Consider the following 19801-nt stretch of genomic DNA (forward strand, 5'->3'; position numbering starts at 1 on the left):
TTAGACACACTAATGCAGACCTGGTTCGCTAAGACCACCGCTCTGATACCACATGTCATACCCCGTCCTAATCCATCTGGATGAAGTCACCAACATCTGGTCCCATTGCGATGATCGACTCCAAATAATGTCTTTAAAATGAGCAAATGCACAGCGAAAGATTTCTTTCATACCTGAGAATAAACATGCTTTAAAGTGTCAACCAAATGGTTGGTGAGTTCATTAGTTTATCGTAATCCATCATTTCCATAATTTTAATAGACCACAAGATTTCATTTATTCAATAATCATACACTCATAAGTGTTTAAAATTCATTCATATGGATTGAACACCTGGTAACCGACATTAACAAAATGCATCTAGAATATCCCCAAAAATAAAATCGAAGTACTAAAGCAGTTCAAATTCTCTGACTGGGGCTTGTCAAGGCCCATAGATCTATCTTTAGGATTCGCGTCAATTGGTGGCAATTATAATAAACACCAATTCTTAGGCTACCAAGTTCAACAAGGGCGATATCCGGTATAACAATTCAACCATAGAATGTAGTTTTGATTACTTGTGTCTATTTTGTAAAACAGTTATAAAAGCAGCGCATGTATTCTCAGTCCCAAAAATATATATTGCAAAAGCATTTAAAAAGGGAGTAATGAAACTCACGATACAATATTTTGTAGTAAAAATATTCATACGACGATACTTAACAATGCAGGGTTGGCCTCGGATTCATGAACCTATATCATTTATATATATATTAAAACATATACTCGTAATCTAACAATTATAACTTTATATATTATGTAATTAATTTTTATACATATTTGAGAATAATTATTATTTATACAGTTATATATATATATATATATATATATATATATATATATATATATATATATATATATATATATATATATATATATATATATATATATATATATATATATATATATATATATATATATATATATATATATGTTTAAAATACCTAATTTGTTTTATATGATTATTTATATAAAAATTGTTAAAATGATATATTCATACTTATATGAAATATTACTTATAAGTATATTTTTATAGACTTAATAATATAGTAATTAAAAGTTATATTTGATTATAATGATAATATAAATAATAACATTACTTATACTAATAATTATAATAAAAATCGTAGTAATAATAATAGTGATATTTATAATAATACTTGTAACAATATTGATTTTGCTGTTAATGATAGTCATGATAATGATTTTAGTATTTACATAATAATAATACTCGTGATAATAATATTACTTATGTCAATATTAGCACCTTTATTATTTAAAAAAAATATTAATACTAATATTTACGAAAATGTTAATGTTTTATATTACTTTCATAACAATAATAATAATAAACATATTTATGATAATATTATTAATGTTTTAAATTTAATAGTAAGATCATAATTAATACTTATAATAATAATAATAGATATAATACTTTTATTTATGATAATAGTAATAATGACCATAATCTTAATAATGATAATAATACTAAAACGTTAAGGTAATAATAATAATAATAATAATAATAATAATAATAATAATAATAATAATAATAATAATAACAATAGTAATAATACTAATATTTGTAATAATTATAATAAATGAATAATAATAATTATAACAATAATAAGAATAATAATAATAACAATATCAAAATTTAGAAATAAAAACTACCTTGAGACATCCTCTAAAAAGAAAATTGCCCAAAACCGGGATTGAACCCGCGACCCCTTGCTAACCAGTCATCCCATAAACCAGCTGGGCTGTGCCTTTTATCCGAAATATTACTGAATCTAATTATATTTAATCCTGAATAAATTTGTTCTATGTTCTTCCTCTTCAATACTTCGAACGACCAGATACCACAATCAAATCAATTACTATATTCTTATCAATTTGTTTCTAATCAGTTAACAGCTTCAAAGTAAACATCAAAGGTTCCAATATGGATTAACAAAAAAAAAATAATAATAATAAGGTAAAAGCAGCAGCGGTCGCTGTTTGTAAAAACAAAAAAAAAATGATTTTCAATTTCGAATACGTATTAGGCTTTGGTTATAACATAAAGTAGTTTGGTAATCATATATAGAAACTAATGGAATCATTAATTGGACTGAAAACATTAAAACAAATGTGAATTTTGCGATGAACGATTCATTTGACTTTTTGACAATAAATTTTGACTCCAAAATTAGAGATCGATAGAAGGAATTGGAACCTCAATTTTTGTAGTTAGTTTGAGTAAACGAATGGTAACAAAACTGCATTACTGGATTTTGAATATTGATTCGATTTTTGATTTTTGCCAAAAAGTATAATACACAGAGGTGCCGACTGTTTTTCAGGAGAAAAAAATAAATATTTCTGTTATCTCTTTTTTACGAATGGCTGGCTGGATATATCATCAATTGATTGAATGAATTAGTAGTAATAATTAACAAAATTTTGTTTTATTGTGGTTGGAAGTCGACCGTAACTCACGAGCAGAGAAGAAAATCAAAAATAAAATAAAATAAATAAATGAATCAGATATAGCATAGGATTCGGTTTTTTTTTATATCTTTATGTTAATTGATATAAATTTTACTATTAAATAATTATAGATATACTGATGATATTGCAATTAATATTTGGTAGTATGAATAATGTTACTAATAGGTTACATCAATAATAAAAATAATTATGATAATCTTAATAATTTTAGTAATAGTGATAATACTAATAATAACCATATTAGTAATAATAGTAATTAATATTAGTAATAATATTTAAAAAATTTATAGTAACAATTAATAATAATAATTTTAATACTAATAAAATTAATGGTATCTATAACAATAATAATAATTGTTAATGATAATACCTAGTATTAATACTAATATTAATCATAATAACTAAAGTTATAATAAGAATGATATTAATAATGATAATAATAACGTAAATATTAATAATATTACAACAAATCAAATGTATCATATTTCACATATATATATATATATATATATATATATATATATATATATATATATATATATATATATATATATATATATATATATATATATATATATATATATATATATATATATATATATATATATATATATAGTAATACTAACAATACTGATATTAAGGTTAATATTTATGAAAGTAATAATTTTAATATAACAACTATAGTTTAACTTGTATTATATTATTAATTATGTAATATTTATGTACTATTGATAAGGCTAAAAAGGAACATATATTTCATAGCAATATCCCTCCTAAATAATAGGTTTTCATATGTAATTGTATTATATTTTCATTGTAATTGTTTAAATAAATAAGTGCGAAGACAAAAGGCGAAAATGAAGATTTGAAGACACAAACGTCCAAAAAGCTCAAATGTTCAAGATACAATTCAAAAGGTTCAATTTATTGATGAAAAACGTCTAAAAATGACAAGAGTACAAGTTACAAAATACAAAGTACAAGATATTAAATTGTACGCAAGGACGTTCGAAAATCCGGAACCGGGACATGAGTCAACTATCAACGCCCGACGCAACGGACCAAAAATTACAAGTCAACTATGCACAAGAATATAATATAATATTTAAATAATTATATAAATTATTTATATATTATATATATTTAAAAATTATGTCGACAAGCTATGAGACAAATGATCCTGAGCTGGATTTTCAAACTCTGCGACTCGCGGAGTTTGAAGGCTAAAAACTCCACGACTCGCGGAGCTGTCAGAAATCAAAACTCCTATAAAAGGTCACGAATTCAACGAGTAAAAAGAACATAATAATAATAATACTCCCTAGTATAATATAAATAAATATATATATGTATATATAGTATAGATTAGTGTTATATTAGATTAGTTTGGGTTATGTAAAAGTTATTTTTACGGGTTTTTAAAGTCGGAGCTCTGTCCGTGTAACACTACGCGATAAATAATCAATGTAAGCTATGTTCTCCTTTTTAAATTAATGTCTCGTACTTAAGTTATTATTATACTTATTTGAGCCAAAGTAATCATGATGTTGGACTAAATATTAAAGACGGGGTAATTGGGTTTTGTACCATAATTGGGGTTTGGACAAAAGAACGACACTTGTGGAAATTAGACTATGGGCTATTAATGGGCTTTATATTAAATTAACGATACCTCGTTAATTTAATATAAAGGTTATGATTTGAAGTATCTATATATAACCACATACGCTTAATCGGACACGATGGACGGGATATTTATAAGTACGAATTATTGTTCATTTGACCGGACACGGGGATGGATTAATAGTCAATGGACTCATTAAAACAGGGGTGGATTACATTCAAGGGTAATTGGTGTAATTTTTAACAAAGTATTTAAACCTTGGTTTACACACAGTCGATAACCTGGTGTATTCATTAAACAAAGTATTAAGACCTTGTTACAGTTCGAATCCCCAGTTAGTTGGAATATTTGACTTCGGGTATAAGGTTAAATTTGCCGAGCAGTTTATAATTATGACCGATGAACTATTATGGACAAAAACCAGATAGGTTTCAAATACATCCAGGACAATAAATTAAAATCAAAACGTCAAACATCATGGTTACGGAAGTTTAAATAAGCATAATATATTTTATTTCATTTTTCCTCGTACTTTTATTTATTGTCATTTCAATTATTGTTATTTATTTTATATTGTTATTTAAATATCGTCATTTACTATACGCTTCGCTTAAAATATAAATCGACAAACCGGTCATTAAACGGTAAACCCCCTTTTATATATTATTATATATAATTATATATATTTTGTACAAATATAGTTGTTTAAAAATATAGTGTGCAATAAGCCCGCTCCCTGTGGAACGAACCGGACTTACTAAAAACTATACTACTCTACGATTAGGTACACTGCCTATAGTGTTGTAGCAAGGTTTAGGTATATCCCATTTGTAAATAAATAATTAAAACTTGTGTAATTTGTAACGTATTTCGTAGTAAAATATAGTACTATCACGTACCCCCACGCTACCACATCAAGTTTTTGGCGCCGCTGCCGGGGACTTGGCAAAACGCTATATTTTTAATATATATTTGTATAAATATATTTTTAGAAAAATAATAAAAAAAAACGTCGAATTAAAAACTGTACCAGAGTTGAATTTTGGAACCCCGCGACTCGCGGGGTTTGCTGCTTTAAATACCGCGACTCGCGGAGACACTCTGACACACGTGACAGAACCCTAATTTCACATTAATTACGGATTTTATTATTATTATTATTAATAAACCCTAATTAGTTTAATTATTATAATTAGTTTAAGTTTTTTTTAATTAAATTGTATTTTAAATTTTAATTAGTTTTATTATATGTAAAATTAATAGTTTTAATAAATAAATAATATAAAAATAATATTTTTATAAAAATTGTACTTTTTACAACTTTTTGTATATTTTTATATTTTGTCCCTTTTTAATCGTTTTAGCGTAATATTTGTATTTTTAGCTCATATTTAGTTTTAAACTTAGTTTTTGCCATAGTTATTTTTACTTCTAGATTTTTAGGCTTTGCCGTAAAATTCCTTAAGTGCTTTTTCTTTAGACTAAGATTTAGGTGCTTTAGAATTTTGCGACGCCGTTTTTATATTTTAGTATCTTTTTAAGTTATTACCATTTGGGATATAGTTTTTCTTTTAAGCTTTAATATTTTTAGACGCAACTTTTAATTCTTAGTTTTTAATTCCTTTTTAAGTTACGACGCGCTATTTTCTTATTTTTATTTTTCGACGCGCATTCTTTTTCTTTCTTATTTCTCGACGCTTTAGTTTTTTAGGACTTAGAAATTTTCTCTATTTCTTATCTAATATCTCAAACGGAAAGAAAAATTATTTAAGTGGTCAAATTAATGGACGTTGATAATTTTCTGCTTCGTAGTAATAGTTGGATTTGTTAGTGGCTGAGTTGTGAGCTTCCGATTTAAAGGGTTCTGGCTCCCTGCTGCATCTTTTGGCTATTCGAAACGTGGGCAAAAGCAGAAAAGTCTATTAATTGGACAACTTATATAAGTTTTTCTATTTTTATAACTAATAGCCCATAGTCTAGTTTCCACAAGTGTCGTTCTTTTGTCCAAACCCCAATTATGGTACAAAGCCCAATTACCCAATTTTAGTAATTAGCCCAACATCATGATTACTTCGTTTTAAATAAGCATAATAATAACTTAGCTACGAGACATTAATATAAAAAGGTTGAACATAACTTACAATGATTAAAAATAGCGTAGCGTTACACGGACAGAATTTCGACTTACACCCTTACAACATTCGCTAACATACCCTTATTATTAGAATTATAATTAAAATTAAAATATAAATTATAAATATAAATATATTTACGTATGAAGAGGAAGAAAAAAAAGATATGAAATTTGATCAGAATTCGGTTGGCTTTATAGCCAGGGTTGAAAATTAGGGCTCCGCGACTCGCGGCAAAATGCCCTTAAAACTCCGCGAGTCGCGGAGATATATTTACAGCTCACACCCTTGGAGTTTCTTGCTGCCGACGGTTTTAATAATATATATATAATATATATATAATTAATATAATTAATTATATATTATATTATATTTATATACATAGTTAACTTGTAATTTTTAGTCCGTTGCGTCGAGCGTTAAGAGTTGACTCTGGTCCCGGTTCCGGATTTTCGAACGTCCTTGCGTACAATTTAATATCTTGTACTTTGCGTTTTGAATCTTGTACTTTTGTAATTTCGAGACGTTTCTTATCAATAATTGGAACCTTTTTGATTGTCTTTTATTCTTTTGAGCTTTTTGGTCATTTGCGACTTCAATTCGTCGAATCTGTCTTTTGTCTTCACCTTTTATTATTTAAACGAATATCTCTTGTAAATAGAACAATTGCAACTAAAAGCTTGTCTTTCTTGAGGAATAATGCTATGAAATATATGTTCGTTTTTAGCATTATCAAATATTCCCACACTTGAGCGTTGCTTGTCCTCAAGCAATATCGTCTTGAAATACTAGAATCACTTCTTTATTCTTCACACTTTGTACATCAGTGATTTCTATACGGCGGTATAAACAATGGTAGTAACGATATGGTTTACAGTCCCACATGATTATAAAAATTTAGATCCATTAAGGAAATTGGATCTTTATGAAAACATTTGATCTTTTGAAAATTAAATCTAGTTTTTACCCTAGATAAGTTTTCCGGAATAACCCTTTACCGGTGTTTGCAAAATATTTGTGGGTTTGGTGGGTTTCAGATTTGAAAATTTTAGCTCAAAACTTGCGGTTTTGTGTCACCCACTTTCTAACCTTGTATTTGGAAAGCAACACGTCCAGTTTACTTGTTCCGTATATTACCTTTCGGTAAACTACCGTCCGGTTGTAAAGGAAAGCGTTGAACAAGCAACTGTTAAGGCAATGTCCCGTGACATGCTTTTGATTATGGTCTATAACGTGTCGGACGCAATTACTATCCTTGGTAGGAGCAATAGTAAAGCTCACCCTTATAATTTTTCGGTCTGGCACAAGGTCCTGTCTTTGACCATGCTATGCAACCACCGTTCTTACGGTTGACACCCGATTTAGTTCAGGTGACCTAATGAATTCCAGGTGAATTCCTAGGATTTTACGTTCAATGGTAATGAACGCATTGAAAATAGGGTTTTCAGAAAACAAATCGGTTTGTAATTTTGATCAAAATATTTTTTCGTTTAAGCTCGAGTTTAGATATCATTGAATTCCATGAGTTTGAATTCTCAATCTTTAAGGTCAATCTCTAGGATTGAGTAATATCAGTCTTAAAAGCTGATTTTTAATCTTTAAGGAGATTATCCTTTCTGGGGATCTGATTCATTAGTCTTATCCAGCTAATTTGCATGGTGCCCCCCCATTGTACGAGATAAATCCTTCTCATGGTTAGGATAAATCTGACCACTTGGCGACCCTGTTTAATGCTGAGGTCCGTGGATTTCCTGCTGATTTTAGTGATGACTTTTCTAGATTTTTCGTCAACCTACAGCTGGTCTGGACGACAACTTCATGACCTAAATCAAGAAGCGCGTTTCTTTTTCGGAAGACTTTACTTCCTTTTAATGATGGAATTGATTCATCGTGTAGATCCATTTCTTCTTTTCTTTCATCGGGTAAAACAGTTTAGTTTAGTCCAAAGCAAAAGTATTTTCAGTTATTTGTTACAGATATATGTGACATATGTTTAAAATAATTTGGTAAATTTTCCCACACTTGGCTTTTATTTTCCTTTTTATCGTCCTCTATTCCATTTTAAATGAATTTTAACATTTTAGTTTGTTTCTCAATTTATGTCCTTTCCGAGGTAACAATAATTTCGGTGTTAAAACCTAGTTTTATCGTTCATAAATATGTATAAACATGATTTTAATTCATTTAATTGAAAATTTTGAAAAATTTTACTAGAATTGGGTAGTCAGTATATAAGACTAGGGCTGTTCTTTTTTATCAGAGAGCACTAGATTCTAATACAACTACTGCTTTACTAGTATTTTTAATGGTAACCAAGTGTATAAAGTAAAAAAATTTTAAAATCCGAAAGAATTTAACCCCTTCCCACACTTAAGATCTTGCAATGCCCTCATTTGCAAGAAATCAGTAACAATTTAAATTATTGAGGGTGATTTGTGTGAAAATGATTAAATTTTTACCAAAGTTTCCAAATATATTGGCGTTTGTTTACTGAATGATAAATGGTGCACATCATTTGTTCATTCCGTCTTGTTGTTATTTCACATATATTTTGCATCTTGTCGTCAAAATTACTTGCTTTTGCTGAACTTAATGCCAGTCTTTGAAAATGCGTTGTTTTACCCTGTTGTATACATAAGATAAACTGCAAACATATATACATATTTTTGAAGTTTGGTTTATTACCCCACATTAAAAAATTATTAAAATCTAAGAATAAAAGTTAGAAATTATAAAAATGATTACAATATTAACAAAAAATATCAAATGTATCAATAATTACAAATTACAAAATAATAAAAAATAATAAGTAAACTAAGGATGATATTGGTACCAATAGGGGTTCCACGCATAACCATAAGTGCTATAGAATGCTTCGGCAGGGTCATACGTAGGATATGGTGGCTGCATCTCTATCGACCAAGGAGGGAAGACGGGTTTCGGTGTAGGAATATAGTTTCTACCTATATGTTGGCAATGCGCTATGATCTGGTTCTGATGAACTTGCCAATCTTCAAATGCCCTCTGTCTAGCATTTTCGTATTCCTGAGAAGCTATAAACCTATGCATTTCTTGCATCTCATTCCCCCCTCATACATTACCTTGTTCCTGGTTTCTCTCCACCTGTGGATGTCTACCATGGTATCGTACTGCGGCGTTATTTCGCCGCTTCAAAACTTTCGCACCATGGTATACATTTAAACCTATAGTGTCGCGGGGTTCCGGCTCTTCTACTAATAATCCCCCCCGACTTATATCCACACCGAGATATTCACCAATCAAAGTAATAAAAATACCACCTCCTATTATGCTATGTGGACGCATCCCCCGAACCATAGCTGATAAATAATAACCCACACAATATGGTATACTTACAGCGCTCTGTGGGTCTCGAATACACATATGGTAAAACAAATCTTGTTCATTTACCTTTTCTTTGTTTTTACCCCTTTGTGTAATCGAATTAGCTAAAAACCTATGTATTACTCTTAATTCGGCTCTATCTATATCCAAATAAGAGTAGTTTCCCCCTTTGAAACGGTGATGGCTTGTCATTTGACTCCACACACCGTGTGTATCAAAATTCTCATCTATCCTTCTACCGTTTAGTATCAATCCTCTACAATCGGCAGACGCTAATTCCTCAGGCGTATATATACGTAAAGCCTGAGCCATGTCCAGTAAAGACATGTGGCGCATCGAACCGCCTAACAAAAATCTAATAAAAGAACGATCGGTTAAACTAGCTACCCGATCATTCAACTCTATACTACATAACAACTCTTCACACCATACTTTATATACAGGTCTGCGTATGGTGAATAAACATATCCAGTCATTAAAAGAAGAATTACCATACCTCTGTACTAGTAATTCCCTAATTGGCCCAGCCAATTCTACAGCTTCTAAGGGTCCCCATTCTATGACCCTCGGTACCTCAACAACCTTAGAGTGAAGAGTATGCAAACCCCGTTGATATTTTGGATAATCTATCCAAAGTCTGTCAAATCTCAGGTTCGGGTGCAACTGTTCCAAGTGCATATCTGAAAAGGTCATGACTGGATGAGGTACATCCTGCTTGTAGTAGTTATCTACCTCCTGTTGTTCCAAGTTCTCAGCAGGAGCATGGCGGGCTTGGGATGAAGATTCACCCCTTTCATTCTGCAAAACACATCAAACACAAATTTTGTGCATCCAAATATGCATTAGTGTCAGCAAAATCATCAATCAAAATAATTACAATGACATTATCAATTTATATCAAACTTAAGCTTATTTTCACATTTTTATCAAATCTACACTTTTTCAAATAAGCATATACGAAAATGTTCGCCAAGTTCATAAGCATTCAACTCAAATAACATGTCAAAATAATCATTACTAGCAAATAAACAAGTCTCAAATGGCATTATCTTTCAAAAATCAAGTTCATGAATTTTGGACTTGAAAAAGTCCACTTTAATTCTCAAAATCATGTTTAGGCTCAAAGTTTGGATCATTTAACTACCTAGACATGTTACACTACTCAATTTAGCAACAAGTCATGACAAAAATCGGCCATAACCTGTTTATATCAAAAAGCCCCAAATTGCTCAAGAACACAAACCCTAGATTATTCAAAATTTGAAGTTTAAGGCTTCTAATTATGTTAAACAACATCAATCTAGGTTATACAAGCATAATACATAAACAATTTAAGTCTAATTACACTAAAAAGCATCAAAATCAAATTGGGAAAAAAAAAATAGCTCAAGAACACTAAAATTCGAATTAAATGGTGTTTAGGTGTAGAAATTTACCGTTTTTCTTGAGTAGTTCTTAGATATCATCCTTCTCAACATGATTTTAGCAAAAAATTTGGTGATTAACGGTTAAAAATTGAGATTTTTGGGGTGTTTTTGGGTGGTTTTTCGGGGTTTTTTCGCAGCTATTTCGCTGTATTTTTGTGTGTTTTTGTGTGTGGGAGCTGATCAGTTCGTGCAGCTCTCTATATTTTTTTTCTGTAATTTGGTCCCTCCGCGAGTCGCGGAGGTTTGCACTTCAAACTCCGCGAGTCGCGGAGTTTGCTTTTTTTTTTTTTTTTTTTTTTTTTTTTTTTTATAATCATTAACTTATAACACAATTAAGAAATTAATTTTAAAATTTTGTTTCCCTTGTTATTTAGGACGAGGTCGTTTCGGATCGATGTCCTAGTCCGTCCCTCGACAACATTTTAAAATTTGTCTTTTTGTAGCGATTGTTTTAAAAGCTAAGATTTTTGGGTTTTTTCAATGTTTTTGGCATACTTTAAATCAATAAGATTAAAAATAATGATAATAAAAGTTCTCGTCCCTCCCTTGGGTAAAGCAATTTCGGTTCAAAGACCTAGTCTTCAACTTACGACGAATTTTTAAAAATTATATTTTTAACTTAATGAGATAAAGTAAATTTTTGTTTTTAAATTCACACAACTTAAATATAAAATTCAAAATTAAAAATTAAAAATTAAAAATTCACACCAAACTTAAAATTTGAAATGCATAAATTTAAAATTTCATATTTTAAAAATTAAAAATTCACACCAAACTTAATTTAAAAATTCATAAATTCATACCAAACTTATATTAATTTTTCAAATATTTACAATTTTAAATATATTGTTTTTACAAAGTTTACAATATTAATTTAAGATTTAAATATTAATTTTAAAAACATGGTAAAAATAAAATTAAAAATCTTTTTGTCTTTTTATCCCACTTTAATCAGTCAAATATTATCAAAAATATGCGCCCCTCTTTTCGGTAAAGTAATTTTGGTTCCAAGACCTAATTTAACTCATGACGAATTTTTGAAATATTTTGGGTTGATTGATTAAAGATATTTATACCTTAAGAATAAACGTTAAATTTCGCAGTGATGTAATAAATTTTTGAATGATATCAATAATTTCGGTCGCCAAACCTAATTTTATTTAATACCAATTTAATACTTTTTAGCGAACAAATTAGCGTTTATTATCAAAAGGTTAAAAATAAAAATAAAAATAAAAACTGTACAGACATACCTGTGAAATAGATTTCTTAGTTATATGATCTATTATATTCATAAGATAGTCGGTTTAATTGATTTTCCATGGCTGCATAGGCGTAACCTCGAGCATTCATTGTCTTTTCTTCTAAACATATGAACGGTCCGTCTCTGCATAAAGTAACAAATTCGGTATTTGAATAGGTTTGATTATTTGAACATTTACCTCCATGTGACCATTTTCCGCATTTGTGACATCGTTCTAGGTGTCGTGCTCTTCTTTTCGCTGCGGATTTTGATTTTCCTTTACCAAATTGTAACTTATTATCTTCGCATCTGGATCCTTTTCTAACTCCGTCCATTCTTTCTCTGATTACTGATACTAATTCACTCGGTAGTATGTCATTATTACGTTTAGTGATCAAAGCGTGTAGCATTAGACCATGGTTTAATTCACAGGCAGTCTTCATTTTGTAAAAACCTAAAAAAATAAAAATTCAGAATGGGGGGAGAAGACTAGTTCTTTAGGGTCTGCTAGGGAAAGACCATACGTGTTCCATTTTCGAGAACTACACGAAAACAGACAATCTAACTCTAACAGAAATACATATTATCCTTTAAAGACTTGATTCTCCCCACACTTAGTTAGCTGTGGTGTCGAAATTGTGATTAACTTCGTTGTCGACTTCCATCGGACCATGTATGTAATGTTTAACTCTGTGACCATTAACTTTAAATTCAATCCCATTTGAATTTATCAATTCTATCGTTCCGTATGGGAAAACTCTTTTGACTATGAATGGTCCAGACCATCTTGATTTCAATTTTCCAGGAAATAGCTTGAATCGTGAATTGAAAAGAAGAACTCTGTCTCCTTCTTTAAATTCTTTTGAATTTCTGATTCTTTTATCATGCCATTTCTTCGTTCTTTCTTTATAGATTAACGAATTTTCGTATGCTTCATGTCTTAATTCTTCTAATTCGTTTAGTTGACTTAATCGTAGACGTCCGGCTTCATGTAAATCAAGATTACATGTCTTCAAAGCCCAAAATGCTTTGTGTTCAATTTCTACTGGAAGATGACATGCTTTTCCATAAACAAGTCTAAAAGGTGTGGTTCCAATTGGAGTTTTGTAGGCTGTTCTAAAAGCCCAGAGTGCATCCTCCAATTTAATGGACCACTCCTTCGAATTTGATCCTACGGTTTTCTCTAGAATACGTTTTAAAGCTCGGTTGGTATTTTCAACTTGTCCACTTGTTTGTGGATGATATGCGGTGGAGATTTTATGAGTTACTCCATATCTTTTAAGAACTTTCTCAAGTTGATTATTACAGAAATGAGTACCCCGATCACTTATTAAAGCTTTCGGTGTTCCAAACCTTGCAAAAAGACGTTTTAAAAAGTTGACTACAACTCGTGCATCGTTAGTTGGGAGAGCTTGTGCTTCCGCCCATTTAGATACATAATCAATGGCTACGAGTATATATAGATTATTATGAGATTTTGGAAATGGACCCATAAAGTCAATACCCCAAATGTCAAATACTTCACATACTTGGATGACATTTTGTGGCATTTCATCACGTTGACTTATTTTTCCGGCCCTTTGACATGCATCACAGGATTTGCAAAGAAGGTGTGCGTCTTTGTAAATTGTAGGCCAATAGAATCCAGCTTCATAAACTTTTCTTGCTGTTAGTTGAGGCCCATAATGCCCTCCTGTTGGTCCTGTGTGACAATGGTTTAAAATTTTACTAGCTTCATCTCCAAATACACATCGGCGTATTATTCCATCGGGACAACTTTTAAACAGATGTGGATCTTCCCAGAAATAGTGTTTTATATCACTGAAGAATTTCTTTCGTCTTTGGTACGATAATCCTTTTTCAAGGAATCCACAAACTAAGTAGTTTGCATAGTCTGCAAACCATGGGATTTCTTTATAATCTATCTTCAATAGATATTCATCAGGAAAGTTGTCTTGTATGGCCGATTCATTCAGAACTTCTAATTCGGGATTTTCAAGACGAGAAAGATGATCAGCGGCGAGATTTTCTGCTCCTTTTTTATCTCGGATTTCAATATCAAACTCTTGTAAGAGTAAGATCCAACGGATTAATCTTGGTTTAGCATCTTGTTTTGAAAATAGGTATCTAAGAGCAGAATGGTCGGTATAGACCACCGTTTTTGCTAGAACGAGATATGATCGAAATTTGTCAAAAGCAAAGACAATAGCAAGGAGTTCTTTTTCAGTAGTTGTATAGTTCGTTTGTGCTCCTTGTAATGTCTTACTAGCATAATATATAGGTTGAAATCATTTTTCAATCCTTTGTCCTAAAACGGCTCCCATTGCAAAATCACTTGCATCGCACATTAGTTCAAATGGTAGATTCCAATTTGGTGTTATCATGATCGGTGCATTAGTGAGTTTTTCTTTAAGAATTTTAAAAGATTTGATACATTCATCTGAAAAGATGAATGGCGCATCCTTTTCTAGGAGTTTATTCATAGGAGTGGCAATTTTAGAAAAATCTTTTATGAAACGTCGGTAAAAACCGGCATGCCCTAGAAAACTCCTAACTCCTCTAACATTGGTGGGATGTGGAAGTTTAGCAATTACATCTACTTTAGCTCTATCCACTTCAATTCCTTCTTTTGAAATTTTATGTCCAAGAACGATGCCTTCTTTAACCATGAAATGGCATTTCTCCCAATTAAGTACTAGATTTGATTCTTCGCATCTAATTAGCATTCGTTCCAGATTAACTAGACATGATTTAAATGTATCACCGAAGACTGAAAAGTCATCCATGAATACTTCCATGCATTCTTCTATCATGTCGTGAAAAATTGCCATCATACACCTTTGAAAGGTTGCAGGGGCGTTGCAAAGTCCAAATGGCATGCGTTTGTAAGCAAAAGTACCATAAGGGCACGTAAATGTGGTTTTCTCTTGATCTTCAGGTGCTATTGGAATTTGAAAATATCCGGAAAATCCATCTAGAAAACAATAGTAACTATTTCCGGCTAATCTTTCCAACATTTGATCTATGAAAGGTAAGGGAAAGTGATCTTTTCTGGTGGCGTCATTTAATTTTCTATAATCAATACATACACGCCATCCTGTTACAGTCCTAGTAGGAATAAGCTCATTTTTCTCATTTATAATGACAGTCATACCACCCTTCTTAGGTACGCATTGAACTGGGCTTACCCATGGACTATCAGAAATTGGATATATCAAACCTGCATCTAGCAGTTTAATAATCTCTTTCTTAACTACATCTTGCATATTAGGATTTAGTCTTCTTTGGCGTTGCACATACGTTTTATGACCTTCTTCCATAAGGATTTTATGTGTGCAATACGAAGGACTTATTCCTTTAATATCATGAATCTTCCATGCAATGGCTGGTTTATGAGCTTTCAACACAGAAATGAGTTGTGATTTCTCATTTTCAGTAAGAGAAGACGATATTATTACAGGTAATTCAGATTCACCATGTAAATAAGCGTATTCCAAATGGTTTGGAAGTGGCTTTAACTCTAATTTTGGAGGTTCTTCTATCGATGATTTATATCGATATCTGTCTTCTTCTTTTAGCATTTGAATTTCTTCTGTTGTTGGTTCATATCCATTAGCTATAAGTGTAGCTAACATTTCAGCTTCATCAATTGGTTCATTACCTTCTCCTAAAGAACATTCTCCCGTTCCTTGTAATTCTGGAAATTCTTCTAATAATTCTGCATGTGCATCTATAGTTTGAATATAATAACATGTATCATCTGTAGATTGTGGTTGTTGCATTGCTCTATCAACTGAAAAGGTAACACTCTCATCCTCTATACTTAGGGTCAGTTTCTTACCGAACACGTCTATCATTGCTTTAGCCGTGTTTAAGAATGGTCTTCCTAATATGAGAGGAACTTGAGAATCTTCTTCCATGTCCAAAACAACAAAATCTACTGGAAATACTAAAGTACCAACTTTAACTAGCATGTTCTCCATTATCCCTCTAGGATATTTTATTGATCTATCGGCTAGTTGTATGCTTATTCTGGTTGGTTTTAATTCTCCAAGGTCTAGTTTAGCGTATAGTGAATACGGCATTAGATTTATACTAGCACCTAAGTCTGCCAATGCTTCTATTGAACTAAGACTACCCAGAAAACATGGAATTGTGAAACTTCCTGGATCAGATAGTTTTTCTGGTATCTTATTCAACAGCACTGCTGAACAATTAGCATTCATAGTAACAGCCGAGAGTTCTTCCATTTTCTTTCTATTCGTGATTAGATCTTTCAAGAATTTAGCATACCTTGGCATTCCTGAAATCACATCAATGAAAGGAAGATTTACATTTATCTGTTTAAACATATCCAAGAATTTGGATTGCTCGGCTTCAAGTTTTTCTTTCTTCATTTTACTCGGATAAGGAAGTGGTGGTTGGTATGGTTTAACATAAGGTTTATCCTTAACTGTGTTATCTTCATTAACCTTTTCAACTACCGGTTCTTTTTCCTTATCTTGATCAGGTTGTGGTTCTTGTGGAGTAGGAATAGTTTCATCAGAAGTTACAGGTATTTCAGGTGGTTTAAGTGTTGTACCACTTCTTGTGGTAATAGCTTTAGCTGTTTCATTCCGGGGGTTAGCATTTGTATCACTAGGTAAACTTCCCGGTTTTCTTTCACCTATTAACCTTGCTAGGTTACTTACTTCTTGTTCCAGATTTTGAATAGAAGCTTGTTGATTTCTAAATGCTTGAGCATTTTGTTCATTGGTTTGTTTTTGAGATGTGAAAAACTGCGTTTGAGTTTCAACTAGCTTCGTCATCATATCTTCTAAATTCGGCTTTTTATCATCGGTTTGTTGCGGTGGTTTGTTTTGAAAATTAGGTCTTTGCTGATTGTAAGTATTATTGGATACTTGTTGATTGCTAGGACCTTGTTGGTTATTGTATGGAATATTTCGGTTATAATTCTGGTTTTGATTGTAAATCGGTCTTGGCGGTTGATAATTATTCTGATAATTATTTCCAGGCCTTTGGTTTATGTATGAAATATTCTCTCTTTGTTCCATTGTTAATTCAATACTGAGACAATCTTTTGTCAAATGTGGTCCTCCACACTGCTCACAACTAATTCGTATTGAGTGAATATCCTTAGTCATCTTTTCCATTCGTCTCTCGAAAGCATCTATCTTTGCGGAAATGGAATCTAAGTCATGGCTAGAATCGGCTCTAGCTGCTTTAGATGATCTAATGATATCTTTTTCTTGGTGCCACTCATGTGAGTGGGAAGCAGTGTTATCAATAATTTTGTAAGCATCAGTTTCGGTTTTCTTCATAATAGAACCACCAGCTGCTATATCTATGTCTTTCCTTGTAGTGATGTCGCATCCTTGGTAGAATATTTGTACTATTTGACAGGTGTCTAAACCATGTTGCGGACATCCTCTTAATAACTTTCCATATCTTGTCCACGCCTCATATAGAGTTTCATTTGGTTTCTGTGTGAACGTAACAATTTCTGCTTGAAGTCTTACGGCTTTAGATGCAGGAAAGAATTGTTTAAGAAATTTGTCAATTAAAACATCCCATGTATCGATCGCCCCTTCAGGTAACGATTCCAACCAATCTTTGGCTTCTCCCTTTAAAGTCCAGGGAAATAACATGAGATATATCTGTTCATCCTCCACTTCTCGGATTTTAAATAGTGTGCAGATCCTATTAAAGGTATGTAGATGTTCATTTAGATCTTCCTTCGGCGCACCACTAAATTGGCATTGATTAGTCACCATGTGTAGAATTTGTCCTTTGATTTCATAATCTGGCGCATTAATGTCTGGATGAGTAATTGCGTGACCTTGGCCAGTGCGTTTAGCTCTCATTCGGTCTTCCATACTTAAAGGTTCCAGATTCTCCATAATTGAATTTGTTGAATCGGTATCACTAGATGCTTCAGATTTAATGGTTCGTTCCTCAACAATCTCTGTTTGAATGATTGGTGGTTCCGGAGGAAAGTTTAATGGTTCAGGATCTACGAACCGTTCCTGAATATTCTCTGGATTCTCAATTGTGAGGTTGGGTTCAAAAAATGGATTATCGGAAATTTGAACTGAAGTACTTGGTCGACTGGATGACGATTCTAAAGAAAAATCAACGGCGGTTATATTTGTTAAACGATGTCTTGATCGAGTTACAGGTGGTGAACGTACAAAAGGTGATGAACGTCTTGCTCGGTGCATTCACAGAATATCCTATTAGTTTTTAAAAGGAAAGAAAAATTATAATAAGTTATCCAATCAATAGACTTTTCTGATTTTGCCCACGTTTCGAATAGCCAAAAGATGCAGCAGAGGGGCAGGATTCGTTTGGTCTCAATATAATTGAGGACTGTTTGGCTCCAATAACCCGGTCCACGTACAAATCCAACTATTACTACGAACCAGAAAATTTTGATGTCTATCAATTTAACCACTCAAAATAAATTTTCGTAATTTTAAGAAATTTAGATAAGAAGTAGAAAAAAATTCTAAGTCCTAAAACTAGAATAGCGAGAAATAAGAGAGAAAAAGAGTTCGTCGCAAAAGGTCGAAAAAGAAAATTGGTTGAAAAATAAAAAGGTGACGGAAAAATAAAAGAAACTTATAAAAACTTAAAAATACTTTACTAATTTAACCTTATTACTACAACTAACTTAAAATTATAATCGCAAATTGATATTACTAATTGGAATGATAATTGATACATAGTAAAAGGTCTAAAAATATTAAAGCTTACAGGAGAAACTAAATCCCAAATGGAAATAACTTAAAAAGAAACTAAAACTTAAAAAGGTGTCGCAAAATTCTAAAGCACCTAAATACTAGTCTAAAGAAAAAGTACTTAAGGAGTTTTACGGCAAAGCCTAAAAATCTAGGAGTAAAAATAACTATAGCAAAAACTAAGTTTAAAATTAAAAATGAGCTAAAAATACAAATATTACGCTACAACGATTAAAAAGGTACAAAATATAAAAATATACAAAAAGTTGTAAAAAGTACAATTTTTATAAAAATATTATTTTTATATTATTATTTTATTAAACTACTAATTTTACAATTTAATAAAAACTTAATTAATACTAAATACATAAATAAATAAAAAGTAAAAATAAAACTAAAACTAAAAATAATAATAATAATAATTATAATTAGGTTTAATAATTAATAATAATTAAAAATAACCCGTAATCAATGCTTGATTAGGGTTTTGTCCGTGTGTCAGAAGGTCTCCGCGAGTTGCGGTGATTAATGAGGAAAACCCCGCGAGTCGCGGGGTTCAGAAATTCAGCTGACAGGGTTGAGTTTTTACGCGTTTTCTTTATTTTTTTTATTTTTTTTTATTTTATGTTTTCTGTTTTTTTATATAAATAAAAGATTTTAAAATAAACTTATATTTTTATAAACTAAAATAAAAATAAAGAAACTTATAAAACTTAAATATTTAACAAGATCTT

Source organism: Rutidosis leptorrhynchoides, chromosome 2, assembly GCF_046630445.1.
Source record: "Rutidosis leptorrhynchoides isolate AG116_Rl617_1_P2 chromosome 2, CSIRO_AGI_Rlap_v1, whole genome shotgun sequence".
Taxonomy (NCBI): Eukaryota; Viridiplantae; Streptophyta; class Magnoliopsida; order Asterales; family Asteraceae; genus Rutidosis; species Rutidosis leptorrhynchoides.